General features: G+C 38.0%; 1 long non-coding RNA gene across 1 annotated transcript in view; it reads right to left on the reverse strand.

The window, feature by feature from the left end:
• The window catches only part of LOC113920827, a 62720-nt gene extending 51092 nt beyond the window's left edge, over positions 1–11628 (reverse strand). The window contains exon 1 of the long non-coding RNA XR_003519383.2: positions 11432–11628. This is a non-coding gene — a long non-coding RNA (uncharacterized LOC113920827). The remainder of the gene's footprint in view (positions 1–11431) is intronic.
• Between the last annotated feature and the right edge of the window lie 2152 nt (positions 11629–13780).

Consider the following 13780-nt stretch of genomic DNA (forward strand, 5'->3'; position numbering starts at 1 on the left):
TTTCCCTCATGAATCACAAACTTGTCTCCTCTTTGCTATATTAGCTAGCTATTTCCGCTCAGAGCTTCCCTTAAATAGAGTACAGATTCACCCTGAATAGGATAAAGTAGTGTGACAGTGCAGTTGAAAACATAAGTTCATCATAAGAGACCTGGATTTGAATCCTGACTCTACATGAGTAGTTGTTTTAATTTGGACAAGGTATTGATATTTAATCTTTCTGAACCTCATTTTTCCCAACTCTATCTTGGAGAGGATATTACTTACCTAAAAGGATGAATGATTGAATGACATAATACGTAAACCTTCTTGACAGGTCATTCTCTCATTAATTGCTTCAATAAGTGAAAATTTGAGTACTCAGTACATACTGCACTAAACAGAGAGTGAAAGCAACAGCTAGCAAATACAAGACAGGCCTTTCTCTTAAAAAGCTTACAGTGTACTGAATAATGTATGCATTCTTAATCAAAGAATCACTTTAATTAACGAATGTATAATTAAAAAGTATCATAAGGATTCTAAAGAAAAGGAAAGGTGTGCTCCATAGACAGATGGCAGAAGAAGCTGACTTAGACTGGTTATCCATAAGGCTTTCCTGAAGAGGAGGTATTTGAGCCAAGATCTGAAGATGTAATAGGCATTAACTAGATAAAGAGCTTTTTTGGTTTGTTTTGTGACATGAGAAGGAGAGAACTTTTCAGGTATAGGAAATAGCATGTGCAAAGACCTTATGTTGGAAGGGATCATGTTGGATTAGGAGGATTGAAAACATGCCAGCACAACTCAGATAGTGAGGGAAGGAGCAGATTCAGATGGGGCAAGAGAAGTGAGCCGAAATCAGAACATTAAGGCATTTCCATGTTATATTAGGAATTTTTGTTACTCTTCTAAGCCCGATGAGAAGCCATCAAAAGGATCTAAACAGAGACACTGCATGATCACATTTGTATTTTTACCAACTTCTTTCATAGAGTAATCAAGTGAATTTATGTACCTTTGCAATGAACAATCCTAAACCAAAATTAACAATAACATTTTATAGTTGTATAGAAAAGGATAAAATATTTAGGAATAAGTTTAATGAAATAGTGGAACACATACTCTGCAAACTTCAAAACTTTGTTGAAAGAAATTAAAGTGGACCTAAATAAATGGAAAGACATCTCATGTTCATGGATCAGAAAATTTAATACTGTTAAGATGGCAATACTCCCTAAACTGATCTACAGATTGAACACAATTTCTATCAAAATCCAAACTGTCTTCTTTGCAGAATTTGAAAAGTTGATACTAAAATTCATATGGAAATTCAAGGTAATAGCCAAAACAAGCTTGAAAAAGAACAAAAATCTTCTGTAGAACTCTTATTTTCTAGTTTCAAAACTTATTACAAGGCTACAGTGATAAAGACAGTTGTCAGCTCTCATACAATAATAGATATTTAAATCAACTGAACAGAATTAAGAGTCCAGAAATAAACTTGAATGACATCAGTGAAAATTGTGAACTAGTGAATTTCATGTATGTCCCTCCACACACACACACACAAAAAGCAACAAATAAACTGGCAAACAAACTGTTGGAATCCATTTTTTTTTTCAGAACTATAAGGATTAACCAAAAGTTTATAACAACCAAGGAATGGCTTGATCAAGAAACCAGCTGAATCTTGAAAGAGAGCTTTGCAGTGTTTAAAACTACACTGGCCCCATCTTCCATCTCTCAGCTTGGCAGCAGCCTTGAAAATAATAGCCCTTATCCCAGTACATTTGCCTGTTAAGAAAGGAAGAAGAAAAGACCTTATTTTCAGAGAATTGTGGGATTTTGTTGTTGTTGTTGTTTCAGTCTATTTGGTGGCTTCCTGAGAAACCAACTCAAAGAGGTTCTCTTTATTTCACCTAACCTGGAACTCTCCAAGGACTGAGGTTGCTACCTTGGGGACATTTAAACATTTAGAGGCAAATGCATTACTTTGTGATATCTGAGAAAGAGATAACAGTTGGGTAAAATGATAAAATAACAAACAAAACAAACAAACAAAAAAACTAATCCAAAAGCTTGGCAGACAAAGATAGGAAAGAATCTAATTTTCAGAGTTGCCATATTATAAAATTCAAAGGACCATTTTTCAATAAATAATTGTAAAGCATGCAAATGAGAAAGAAAATATGGCCCATACATAAGATTTTTAAAAAGGAAATTAATAGAAACTGTCCATGAAAAATTAGACAGACTTTAAATCCACTGTTTTAAATAATCTCAAAGAACCGAGGAAAACCATGTACAAGAATTAAGGAAATCATGAGGATAATATCTCACAAAAAAGAAAAAAAATCAATAAAGAAAAAGAAATTATGAAAAGGAAACAGAAATACTGAATTTGAAAAGCACAATAATGAGTGAAATTTGTACTGGAGAGGCTCAATGGCAAGTTTGAGCAGATAGAAGAAGAATGAGATATACAAAGTGCTGAAGTAGAAAATTTGTCAACCATTAGTTTTATATCTATCAGGAAAACTATCTTTTAAAAATGAAGGACAAGTTAAGATATCCCCAGATAAACAAAAACCAAGAAAGTTTATTGCTAGTAGATTTGCCCTAGAAGAAATGCTAAAGGAAGTTCTTTTGGTAGAAATGAAAGGACACTAGACAGTAACTCTAATCCACATGAAGAAAGAGAGTACCAGCAAATACATGGGTAAATACAAAATTCAGTATTAATGTATTTTGGTCTATCACTTATCATTTTTCCCATATGATTTACAAAAAGACAATCGAATAAACCAATAATTAAAATCTAAGTTGATAGGCACACAATGAATACAGATTAGTGACAACAATAGCATGACTATGGAAACAGAGCTATTTATAAGAGTAATTTTAGTATACTATTAAAACTAAGTTGTTATTAATTTCAACTGGAATAATATAATTAAGATGTTATTACCAAGAAAGTTACTCAAAACTTATGGTAAAAAAATGACAAAAGACTTAAAATAAGATACAAGAAAATATCTAATTAATGTAACAGAAGCCAATAATGGAGAAACAGAGGACCAAAAAATATATATGATATAGGGAAAACAAGGAACAAAATGACAGAAGTTAATAGCCCCTTATTAGTAATTACATTAAATGTAAATGGATTAAGCTCTTCAATTAAAAAGCAGAGATTATTAGAATGAATTTTTAAAGTGATCAAACCATATGCTGTCTACAAGAAACTCACTTTAGATTTAAAGACACAAAGTGATATAAAAAGATGAAAAGAGATGTTTTGTACAAAAAATAGCCAAAAAAAGAGCTGGAGTGGTTATATTAATATTGAAAAAATAAAATTTAAACAAAACAAAAATTCTTGTAAGAGACAATGAAGGACATTATATAATGATAAAAGGAACGATCTATCAAGAAGACATATAACAATTATATGCACCTAACAAGAGAACCCCAAAAGTATGAAACAGAAACAAACTTCCACACTTGTGGTAAATTTATTTTAGACAAGGTTGCCAAAACAATTCAATAATAGTGAATAATAATGCAACAAATGGGGGCACCTGGGTGGCTCAGTTGGTTGAGTGACTGCCTTTGGCTCCAGTCATGATCCCAGGGTCCTGGGATCAAGCCAGAGTTGGGCTCCCTGCTCATCAGGGAGCCTGTTTCTCCCTCTCTTCCCTTTGCCAGCCCCAACCCAAGCTCTGTGTCATACTCTCTCTGAAATAAATAAATAAAATTTTTCAAAAATTAATGCAACAAATGACGCTGGAAAATTGGATGTCCACCTGGAAAAGAAGAAAGTTGAACCCCTGCCTCACACCACATATAAAAATTCAAAAATGAATTAAAGACCTGAATGTAAGAGCTAAAACTACAGAAATCTTAGAAAAAAAAATAGGAATAAATTTTTGTGACCTTGGATTAGGTGATAGTTTCTTAGATATGACACCAAAAGCACAAACATACAAAGAAACAAAAAACAAAATAAATTAGACTTCAACAAAATTAAAAACTTTGTGTTTCAACAAATATCATCAAGAAAGAGAAAAGCCAACACATTCTCAAGAATGGAAGATAATATTTGCAAATCATGTATATATGATAAGAGATTATATTTTAATATAAAAGGAATTCTTACCACTCAGTAACAAAAAACACCAGATAACCCAATTTAAAAGTGGGCAAAGGATCTGAATAAACTTCTTTTCAAAGACATGACCAATAAGCAAATGAGAAGAGGCTCAACCTCAGGATTTTCAATTCAAAACCACAAAAGAGATCACTAAAGACAGATAATAAGAAGTGTTGGTGAGGATGTGAGAAATTGCAGCATTCACACACTGCTAATAGAAATACAAAATGCAGTCGCTTTAGAAAACATTCCTCACAAAATCTTTAAAAAAAAAAGAATATAATAAAGAAAACATTCCTCAAATGTTAAACATAGAGTTACCATATGACCCATCAATGCCACTCTTAGGTGTAAACCCAAGAGAGATATAACATAAATCCACACACAAAAAAATTTATATGAATGTTTACAACAACTGTATTCATAATAGTCAAAAAGTAGAAACCACCCAAATGTTCATTACTAATGAATGGAAAAACAAATGTGGCATATCCATGCAACGGGACAGTATTTTCTCACTAAAAAGAAATGAAGTATGGCTACACGCTACAACATGGATACTTTGTAAACATTATGCTAAGCGAGCCAATTACAAAAGACCACATGTAGTATGATTCCATTTATATGGAATTATATGAATTATATAATTTGTATGAAATTATAGCCAAATCTACAGAGACAAAAGTAAATTACTGGCTGCCTGGGACTAGAGGATTTGGGGAGAAAGGAGGAGTGACTAAGTGCTAAGGGATTGGGATTTCTTTCCATGGTGCCAAGAATGCTCTAAAAGTTGACCATGTTGATGATTATACAGCTCTGTGAATATACTAAAAACCATCTAATGGTTAAGTGGGTGGATTGTATAGTATGCAAATTAGATCTAAATAAAGCTGTTGTTTTACAAAACCTCAATACTAGAAAATATCTGAAAGAAACCAGTGGATTTCATTTTCTAATGAAGTAAGAGATCAATTCTCTATCCTTTGCAAAAACATAGATCAGCGTGCTATAGAAATTAAAGCAAAGAAGAAATCTTTTTCAAAAGGCACACACATACTCAAGCTGGCACTGGCTCTGAAGCATGGTGGACAAGCCTGTCTTCACGACATATGGCTGGATCCTGTTTTCTCTCCAAACCAGCAAAAGAAGCAAAGTGGCAGTTTTAGTTACTTTAGAGGTGGTCTGGTCCATGAGGGTGGCTTCTTTTGTTCTATGACTGAGTAAATGGGCTATACTGACTCCAGAGAAGAGATCAATCATGATGTGTTATATATGCATATTCATTTACATTTTCATTTACTCATTTAGTCCTCCAAAATAAATGGAGTATCTATGGTGAACTGGAGCTATATCAAGGTCACCCTCAGATGAAATAGATGGTTTTTGGAATTGCAAGATTGGCTTTCTTCATTCTTCTCTTAACTGCTCTTTTTGCTTACCCCCCAAAACAGTGTCCCCTTACTTCTTTTGTTCAAATGTCTAATGCCCTCCAAACTCAATCCTTCATACCTAAGAAGTTATAGGAAAATTTTAAGAGCTCAAATATTTCCACTCTTACAGTAATTTTCTATCTTAAAAATAAATCAAAGCTGTAAACTAAAAGAAATGAAACACTAAAAGTGGGATTTTAAGCATTAAGAGGGCTTTGTGTATTCATTCATTCATTCATTCATTCATTCAACAAATATAACTTGCCTATTGGGCTCTAGAACTAGGAGATAGAGATTTTAAAAAATGAACCAGACACATGGACCCTGCCCCAATGCAGCTTACCTGTGAATGTGGGTGTGGTGTATGTATAAATGTACAATCTTGAATTTCAGGGCAATGGGTATTTCTAGCTGCTGAGTACCCACTAAACTTTAGGAAATTTTAAAAAATAGAATTTATTTGAAATTCTGCTTAGATTTTGTGATTTAAAAAACATATTTATATCATAGTAAATATTTGTGACAAGGAAGAGGAATGGCGGAGGGAAAAGCTGGTTTGATGAAAGGTGGACGAAAAGGACATGGTGTGAAGGGTGAGAAGAGAAGGGAGAAGAAATGTGGCTTAACTGCAGAAGGTCTGTGGTAAAGGACCATAACCTTGAAGGTGAACACAGCTGTGGACTTGCTAATTCCTTCACTGACCCGCAGAAGTTTAGAATGAGGGGCGCCTGAGTGGCTCAGTTGGTGAAGCGCCTGCCTTCAGCTCAGGTCATGCAGAGTCCTGGTCCCAGGATCGAGCCCCACATCCAGCTCCCTGCTCAGCGAGGAGTCTGCTTCTCCCTCTGCTCCTCACCCTGCTTATTCTCTCTCTCTCTCTCACTCTCTTTCTCTCTCTCAAATAAATAAATGAAATCTTAAAAAAAAAAGGAGCAGCAGCTTAGAATGAATTCTTGGACATCAATATACTTTCTCTAGACTCACCTTCATTTTCTAAATTTTTCATGGGCTATTCACATACTGTCTGAAACTGCAGCACCAGTGCATGTCCCACTTAAATGCATTCCAACTCAAATTTTCTTAAATACTTGCTAGTCTAAGAAAACATGGCTACTAGTCTTGAGTCATGGAATAGAGCCTCCTGTTGTCTGCAGAAATAAGAACAGGACCAATGACTCAGCCCTCTCTAGTCTTTCAATGTCATCGGACCACGCCTTGCTCAGCCTCTCTTTCCCCACCACTTCATTCCCCCTAAATAATGCATTATTCTCCTGACGACTGCCTTTCCTCTCTTCCCTGTCAATTTGTAATCCCCCAGTGCAATAATATAAACTAAATGTTAAAGATTAATGTGATCTAATTAAATGAAAGCCCATGAAATTGGAAATGACCCATTACTCTTGATTTTCCCAGGAGGGTTTCTGTTAAAACGCCACAAAAATGTAACTTCTCTGACTCTCCAGGGGGAAATAATCCGTAAGCAATCTGCTATTCTGGCTTTGATATGTTTAGCCCTGTATGTTTTTACAAAACTGGATGTCTTTATACTTCTCCTTTTACCAACAAAATAATACATAAAACCTCCTACAACTGAAGAATCCATTACAATTGGTTGACCTTAGGCAAAAATGCCTCAGAACAAACTTGTGAATGCTGGTCTGTTGGATATTTCTGGCTAAGTGAAGTGCTTTGGCCGTCGCTTACAGTAAGAGTTAAATCAAGAACGGAAACACAGTTAATTGTCTTAGAGACACAACAGTTCTTCTCTAGCCTTCCAAGACATCCCTCACTAACCTGGGGTTATATAATGAGTTCAAGTAAGTCCAAACATGCCTCTTTACATGGTAAGTTATTCATGGAAAAGTGAGCAAGTACAGAATGACATGAGACGTTCAGATCACTGGATGCCATTGAAATAAATATCTGTCAGTCATTGGCAATGGCTTTTAAAAACAAGCTGCATTTTACATTGCACGGTGTAATAAAGATCACATCACGCCAACCTATTATCAAAGCTCAAAAACAAATAAATGTACAGCATACTTGCCAAGGCCTTTTCTCAGGTTTTATCATTGCTGACAATAGAGCCAGTGTTGTGAGAACCATGTTAGTTGGCCAATTCACACATGTCATGCTTTGTTCTCTGCCTAAACCTGCTCCTGCATGACTTTCGGACTAATGCTGTTTATTTTTGTTGTTATTATTCAACGCAATTTGGCAGAAATGCAGAAATTCTGCAATCATTTAGTCAGTCTCTGAAATTCTTGTGAAATTCTTCCAGGATGGCAAGAAAAATAACATTTCTGTGCTAAGATTAAAACACCTAGTGACACATAATTGACCTCGACAGCTTGTATTGTGCAGAAAATTGTTGGGGATAATCAAGAGACATAATGTCTTGCCTTGACACAGGTACAAGAGCAAACAAAGGAGTATGAGATGCTGGAGGTCAGGAAACACTTCTGCTATATCTAACTTCCTCAGCAAATATTGTTTGAGCAGTCATTATGGCCAAGGCTCTGTGCTTGGCTCTGTGAGGACATACAAAGATGTATGAGACAAAGTTCCTTTAGTGAGTGGGTTATATGAGAGACAGATGGGTCAAATTTAGATGCTGTGGACATGGGAAAGGACAAAGGGTACCTGGTTCACCTAGGACCTAGTCCAATCTCTGATAATAACTTGTGAGCTCAGAAAAGTCTCTTTACTTTGTCCTTCTGTTCCTCACCTTCAATGTCTACAACCAAATTTGTGAGTAATCTCTAAACCAAGTTGACCAGTGCACCAAGTTTTATTAGTGAGAGGGTCTGGCTGAGCTTAAGGCCAGGATTCCACTACCCACCTTCCAACGGATTCGCTTGCCTCTTAATCCACCATGAACATTCAGAGTTTCCGGGTATCTAATGATAAAAGTTAGGTTGTGCACATCCCATTTAGAGGATAAAACCGCTTTTCAAATACATTCAGTTTTTATTCTTTATGTTTTTTAGATTATTTATTTATTTCTTGAAGAGAGAGAGAGAGAGAGAGCAAGTGTGCACATGAGGGGGAGAGAAGGGCAGAGGGAGAGGGAGAAGCAGACTCCCGGCTGAACAGGAAGCCTGACTCGGGGCTCAATCCCAGGACCCTAGGATCATGACCTGAGTCAAAGGCAGATGCTTAACCAACTGAGCCACCCAGGTGCCCCTACACTCAGTTTTTATAAATCCTCCAAATATTGAGGTAAATGACATCACTGTGGCAACATCTTAATACTTCAGAGCTAATTCTTCATTTAAAATGTATTGTTATCATTCCATTTATATTTGCTGAACTACCATTATATCGTGCACCTCAAGGTCTGGAAAGACCACACAGTGCTGTCCCATGAGTGCCTGCTGTTGGTGAGGGTGCTCCACTCTCTTCCCTGGGCTGGGCTATTTAGTACAGGAAGGCATGCCATGAGCAAGAAATATGATCCAGGATTATATTCGAAACGTGATTAACAGCTCCTCTCCCTACTTCCCAGCAGTGTAGCTGGAAAGGCACAGAGTAAGTGTATATTTCTAACACCACTGACCAAATATGAGGGCCAGCAATTAAATTTATTCCAGAACCTAGGAGAAATGCCGAAAAACCAGAAGATAGATGGTGCCAAAGCACCCAGCTGTCAAAAACCAGTAGAATGTGGCTGCCAGAAGGTAGGCAGTCAGCCCTCTGGTTCAGAAATATAAGAGAGGCCCCAGGATTGCCCCTGTGCTGCGGGTTGTGAATCTGGCACGGAGGGATGCGGCCAGGCCTCCAGAGCACCGAAATTCTCCCACCTCCACCAGTATTTTTCCTCCCTCCTCTGTTCAAGATCACAGCTTGCAGCTGAGAGCAGAAGCAGATTCATGGTGAGGCATTGTATTTGGGGAGGTGTAGACTCTAACAGTAAAATACCGCAAGCAGAAGTGGGGACAAGAGGAGCCTCGATAGCAGTGCATTCTATCTTGGCCTTTCCAGAAAAAGTTTGCCAACCTCTGCTGTGTATTATAATTGGCCAAGATACGAGAGGGAATCCCTCCAGAGTGGGACATTGGGGAGGGGGTGGAAGAGCTCGAAGGAGGACAGGGACAAGACGAGAGATCGAGGACCCCAGTGACAACAAAGACAGATGTCGTTCCTGCTCTGTAATTTCACCCTGGATCAGTAAACCCAGTTCACAAATACAGATTGTCTTCCATTTATAGTCCTTCTCATGCTTTTATCTGATTAACTTTCACTTAAGATATGAAGTAAATATAATCATTTTCCTAGTCTCCAAAAGCTGAAATTACTTCTTTTCCCCTCACGATGGTGAGCTAGGCAAGAGTCTTCATGCAAACGCTTTATGGGGTGAATACTCAGAAAAGTCGTTTTCGTACATCTCTTTCAATTGCAGGTTATGCTAACTCAGAGAAATTATGTATGACTAACCATTGCAAATAATACAGGAGAAAAATACTATTTGTATGTTTGTTTTCCTCCTCAGTTGAAAGAAAGGTCACTAACAATTCTTTTCCAACATGAGTGAGATTGTTTCAAATAATCAGCCCATGTTAAAAAAAAAATGATTTTGAGACAAATAAAATATTTAAGCCATAAGGTTGGAATGTAAAACAATATCTCCAAGATAAAAGAAAATGCCTGTTTATATAGAAAACAGACTTGATATTTTCAATGAGAAAAAAACAACAGCATTCAAAGGGATCTTAATATGCCTCCAAAGGCAGCGTACCCCAAAAGTGTGTGTGTGTTTTTTATCCTTTCATGTACTCTTTTCAACATCCAAGCACTAGGCTCCCAAAGGTCACATGCAATCTGATTAAGTGGAAGCAAAGAAAGGAAAGAGGTCACTTCTAGAGTTCACAGAAAGTTCCTGACGCCGAATGCACTACTGCACAGAGAAGTCTTGTTAAAGTGGCTACCCAGTTTGGGTCTTTTCTAGGTGCTTAATTTGGAGGTTTAGAATCTATTTGCCTCATTAAAATCACCACTAGCTCAAGGATCTCTGTAGCTGGAGTCACTGATGCCAACCAGCACAGTCGGTGGAGTAAGAATGAGGCTGCTTTGAGCCTTGGTACTGGTTCTCCATGTGCAGAAACCACACCGGCGAGTTAGTTGAGTTCAAAGCCAGCCATTTCTAGCCAGCATGTAAAGGCTTCCCAGAGGTAGAGAATGGCAAGGATGATAGTAATTTTCAAGCTTTAGTTTAGTTTTGTTTTGTTTTCCCAAATAAAGTGTTATAAAGAACAGCATGCATGTGTTCGTTCATTCATTCTTTTTATTTTTTTAGGATTTATTTGAGAGAGAGAGCACACACCTGATCAGGTGGGGAGGGACAGAGGGAGAGGAAGAGAGTCTTAAGCAGACTCCATGCTTAGCACAGAACCTAACAGGGGCTCCTGACCCTGAGATCACAACCTGAGTTGAACCAAGTCTAACGCTTAGCCATCTGAGCCACCCAGGCGCCCCTCATTCATTCACTCTAACAAATATTTACTAAACATCTACTCTGCATGGGAAATAGGATGGTGCATCAGAAGAGTGCATCTTTTAGAAATTTATATCCAAACAGATACACAAGTGAGTTGCTATGAAATAAAGAGAGATGGGAGGTCTCCCTGATAGGCCTGGAAGTGTAATTGTACCACCACTTGGGCTTCATGTCACACTCAAAAATTTCCTGGACAAGAACATGGATGCTAAGCCACTTCTTAAAAGAAAGAAAGGAGGGAAGGGAATGCGAAGGAAAGAAATACCCCTCAAAGAAAAAAATGCCCCTTAAAGTAATTACCGTACTAATGGTGAGAAAGTAGCATCATGAACCTATAAGCATATGACAAGGGCAAAATGTCTTAATATTTACCTTGTAATTGTGTAAATGCGTTTTCTCTCCAAAACATGGACTTGAAAATTAATGGCAGATCTAGCAACAATAATGAGTTCACAGAGCCAGTGAGTTAGTAAATGTTGCAGGGCGTTTGGGATGATGTTTCACCACATGGATGGTATTTCCTTTACCATTCACTCTGGCTTAAGCTTAAAAGCCTACTGTGTTTTAAAAATGTTCAAGACTATCGGTGAGGGTGTTGGGCTGAATTTCAATTCTAACATTCCATTGCTTTGTGAGCTTCTAACATTCCACTGCTTTTGTGATCCATATTCCCGGTTTCCACTCTCCAAGAAGGCAAGACAGATTTTTATTTGCATTCATCTGGACAATATGTGTGCTTTAAAATTTCCATAGCTCTACCACAGCTTGTGAACTGTGAAGTGTCTGGAGCGCAAAAGGTACCTGAATCTACAGAGCTATGCTTCTGCTTGAAAATGAAGAAAAGCTTCCAACAAAGATCAGAGGGCAAATTGGGTGATTTTGAAACTTAACAGGTCTTCTTACTCCAAACTCCTTGGGAAAGAGAAGGGGCCAGGAAAGTGGAGAAATGAGGGGATGGCCGAAATTAGGCAAGGGTTGGGGGTGCGGGGGTGGGGTGGGGTGGAAATCAAATCTATTTAAATTTCACAAAATCAGAATATATAAAGTGAACCTAGCCACCACTGGCGTTGCTCAAATTCCATTCTGAAACTTAGTCATTAATATTTAGCATTTTTGTGATTATTTTATAGACATGATGTCATTGTTTCAGAGTGTTTTACTAATCACCAATGACACAGTTGCCAGAGAGCAAAGTTACAGTGTAGTGATGTTATGAGTGGAAAATGTTGCCATTGTGGTGGGGGTGGGGAAAGAGAAGTTCAGATTAAGTTCAAGGCGCTTGGCTTGGGTTTTCCGGGTGAACCAAATCTAGACTTCTAGGGGGGTTCTGCATCTTAGAACCACATTTAAAAACTCCCCATTTTATTATTTAAAAAATACCCATAAAAGTTAAAGCTTCTGAAATGGGAATCATGGGGAAAGGGAATAAAACCGCGGACATTCCAGCAAAAACAACCTTCTTCTTTTTGACAGCTCCAGGTTTAGACATTCCTTAGGTTTATTACCTCAAAGCAGCCCAAGCAGGCAAAGGAGCCAGCAGGCCCTTCAGTCCTTCTGTGCAGTGTGCAGCCGGCAGCTGCTCCAATACATGTACCTCCCAGGGGTGATGGATGTGCCCTCTGCTGGGGAAGACCCAGGCGGATGCAGGTGTAGCTCCATGAGGAGGTGACACACATTTGTGATCTGAGGCTCAAAGTGGAGCTGCCAGGGCACGTGTGATGAATGGAGACAGACTCTGTGAACATTCTTGGCTGGGCCATGAGAGAGGGACCTGGGATGTGTAAACCTCAGGCCTTGGTATGGATTTTTGCTTACGGGTTGCTGTTCTTTTCCCTTCCCTCATCCAAAACCTCGGTGCTGCTTTCAACTTATCATCTACATCACCTTTTTTCACCCCGGCCTTAGCTGATCTAATTCTGAGCTTGATCAAAGACAGAGGCGTGCCCCTCTGGTAGGAAGGCAATTCAGGCTCACTTCTCTGCAGATTTCTACATGGGACTTCTTTAAATTAACGGTAGAATGGTGAGGAAACTAACAAATGTATAGACCCTGAAGAAAAATAGATACCTTGAACTGTTGCATGAAAAGAAGCACAGACTCATCTAGGTCTTTGTTTCTTTGTTTAGAAGGACTCTTTCTTTCTTCCCATTTTCCTAGCACTGGGGATCACAAGAATATTTAATTATACTGGGCACTCTTTGCATTTTCAACAGAAAAGTGCAGAATAAATGTAAGAGTATTAGAGATCAACAGGGGTCTGAGACTGAGAAACAAGTTGCTCTGATTAAGTGAATATCTTCTTTACCAGGGACGCACTTGTGTAGCGATTACGGAAAATCTCTGAAATAAGAGAAACACCAGCTACGGAGAGACTTAGCCTCACGAAACCTCTCCTTTCAGATGTTTGCAATTGTGATAGCAGGTATGCGGTGTTAGGCTTAGTGTGATGTGGAATTATTTAAACCCCCACCCCCGCCCCCCACCTGGTAATCATGCCACCAACTAAACCCACTGTGAAGAGTTATAAAAATACACAGTGAAAACTGATAACTAACTAAGCAGAATAGATAGGAATCATGCTATTTATTTCCCAAACTTCACACAGCTAACAAGAAAAATGCTTTGGATAAATCACAACTATTTCTGAAATAAATGTGACTAAAAGAAGTCAAGGATTCTGAAAAGTAACAAGGCAATTGGAAAATACTAAAAAGACGATAT

Source organism: Zalophus californianus, chromosome 3 (assembly GCF_009762305.2).
Source record: "Zalophus californianus isolate mZalCal1 chromosome 3, mZalCal1.pri.v2, whole genome shotgun sequence".
Taxonomy (NCBI): Eukaryota; Metazoa; Chordata; class Mammalia; order Carnivora; family Otariidae; genus Zalophus; species Zalophus californianus.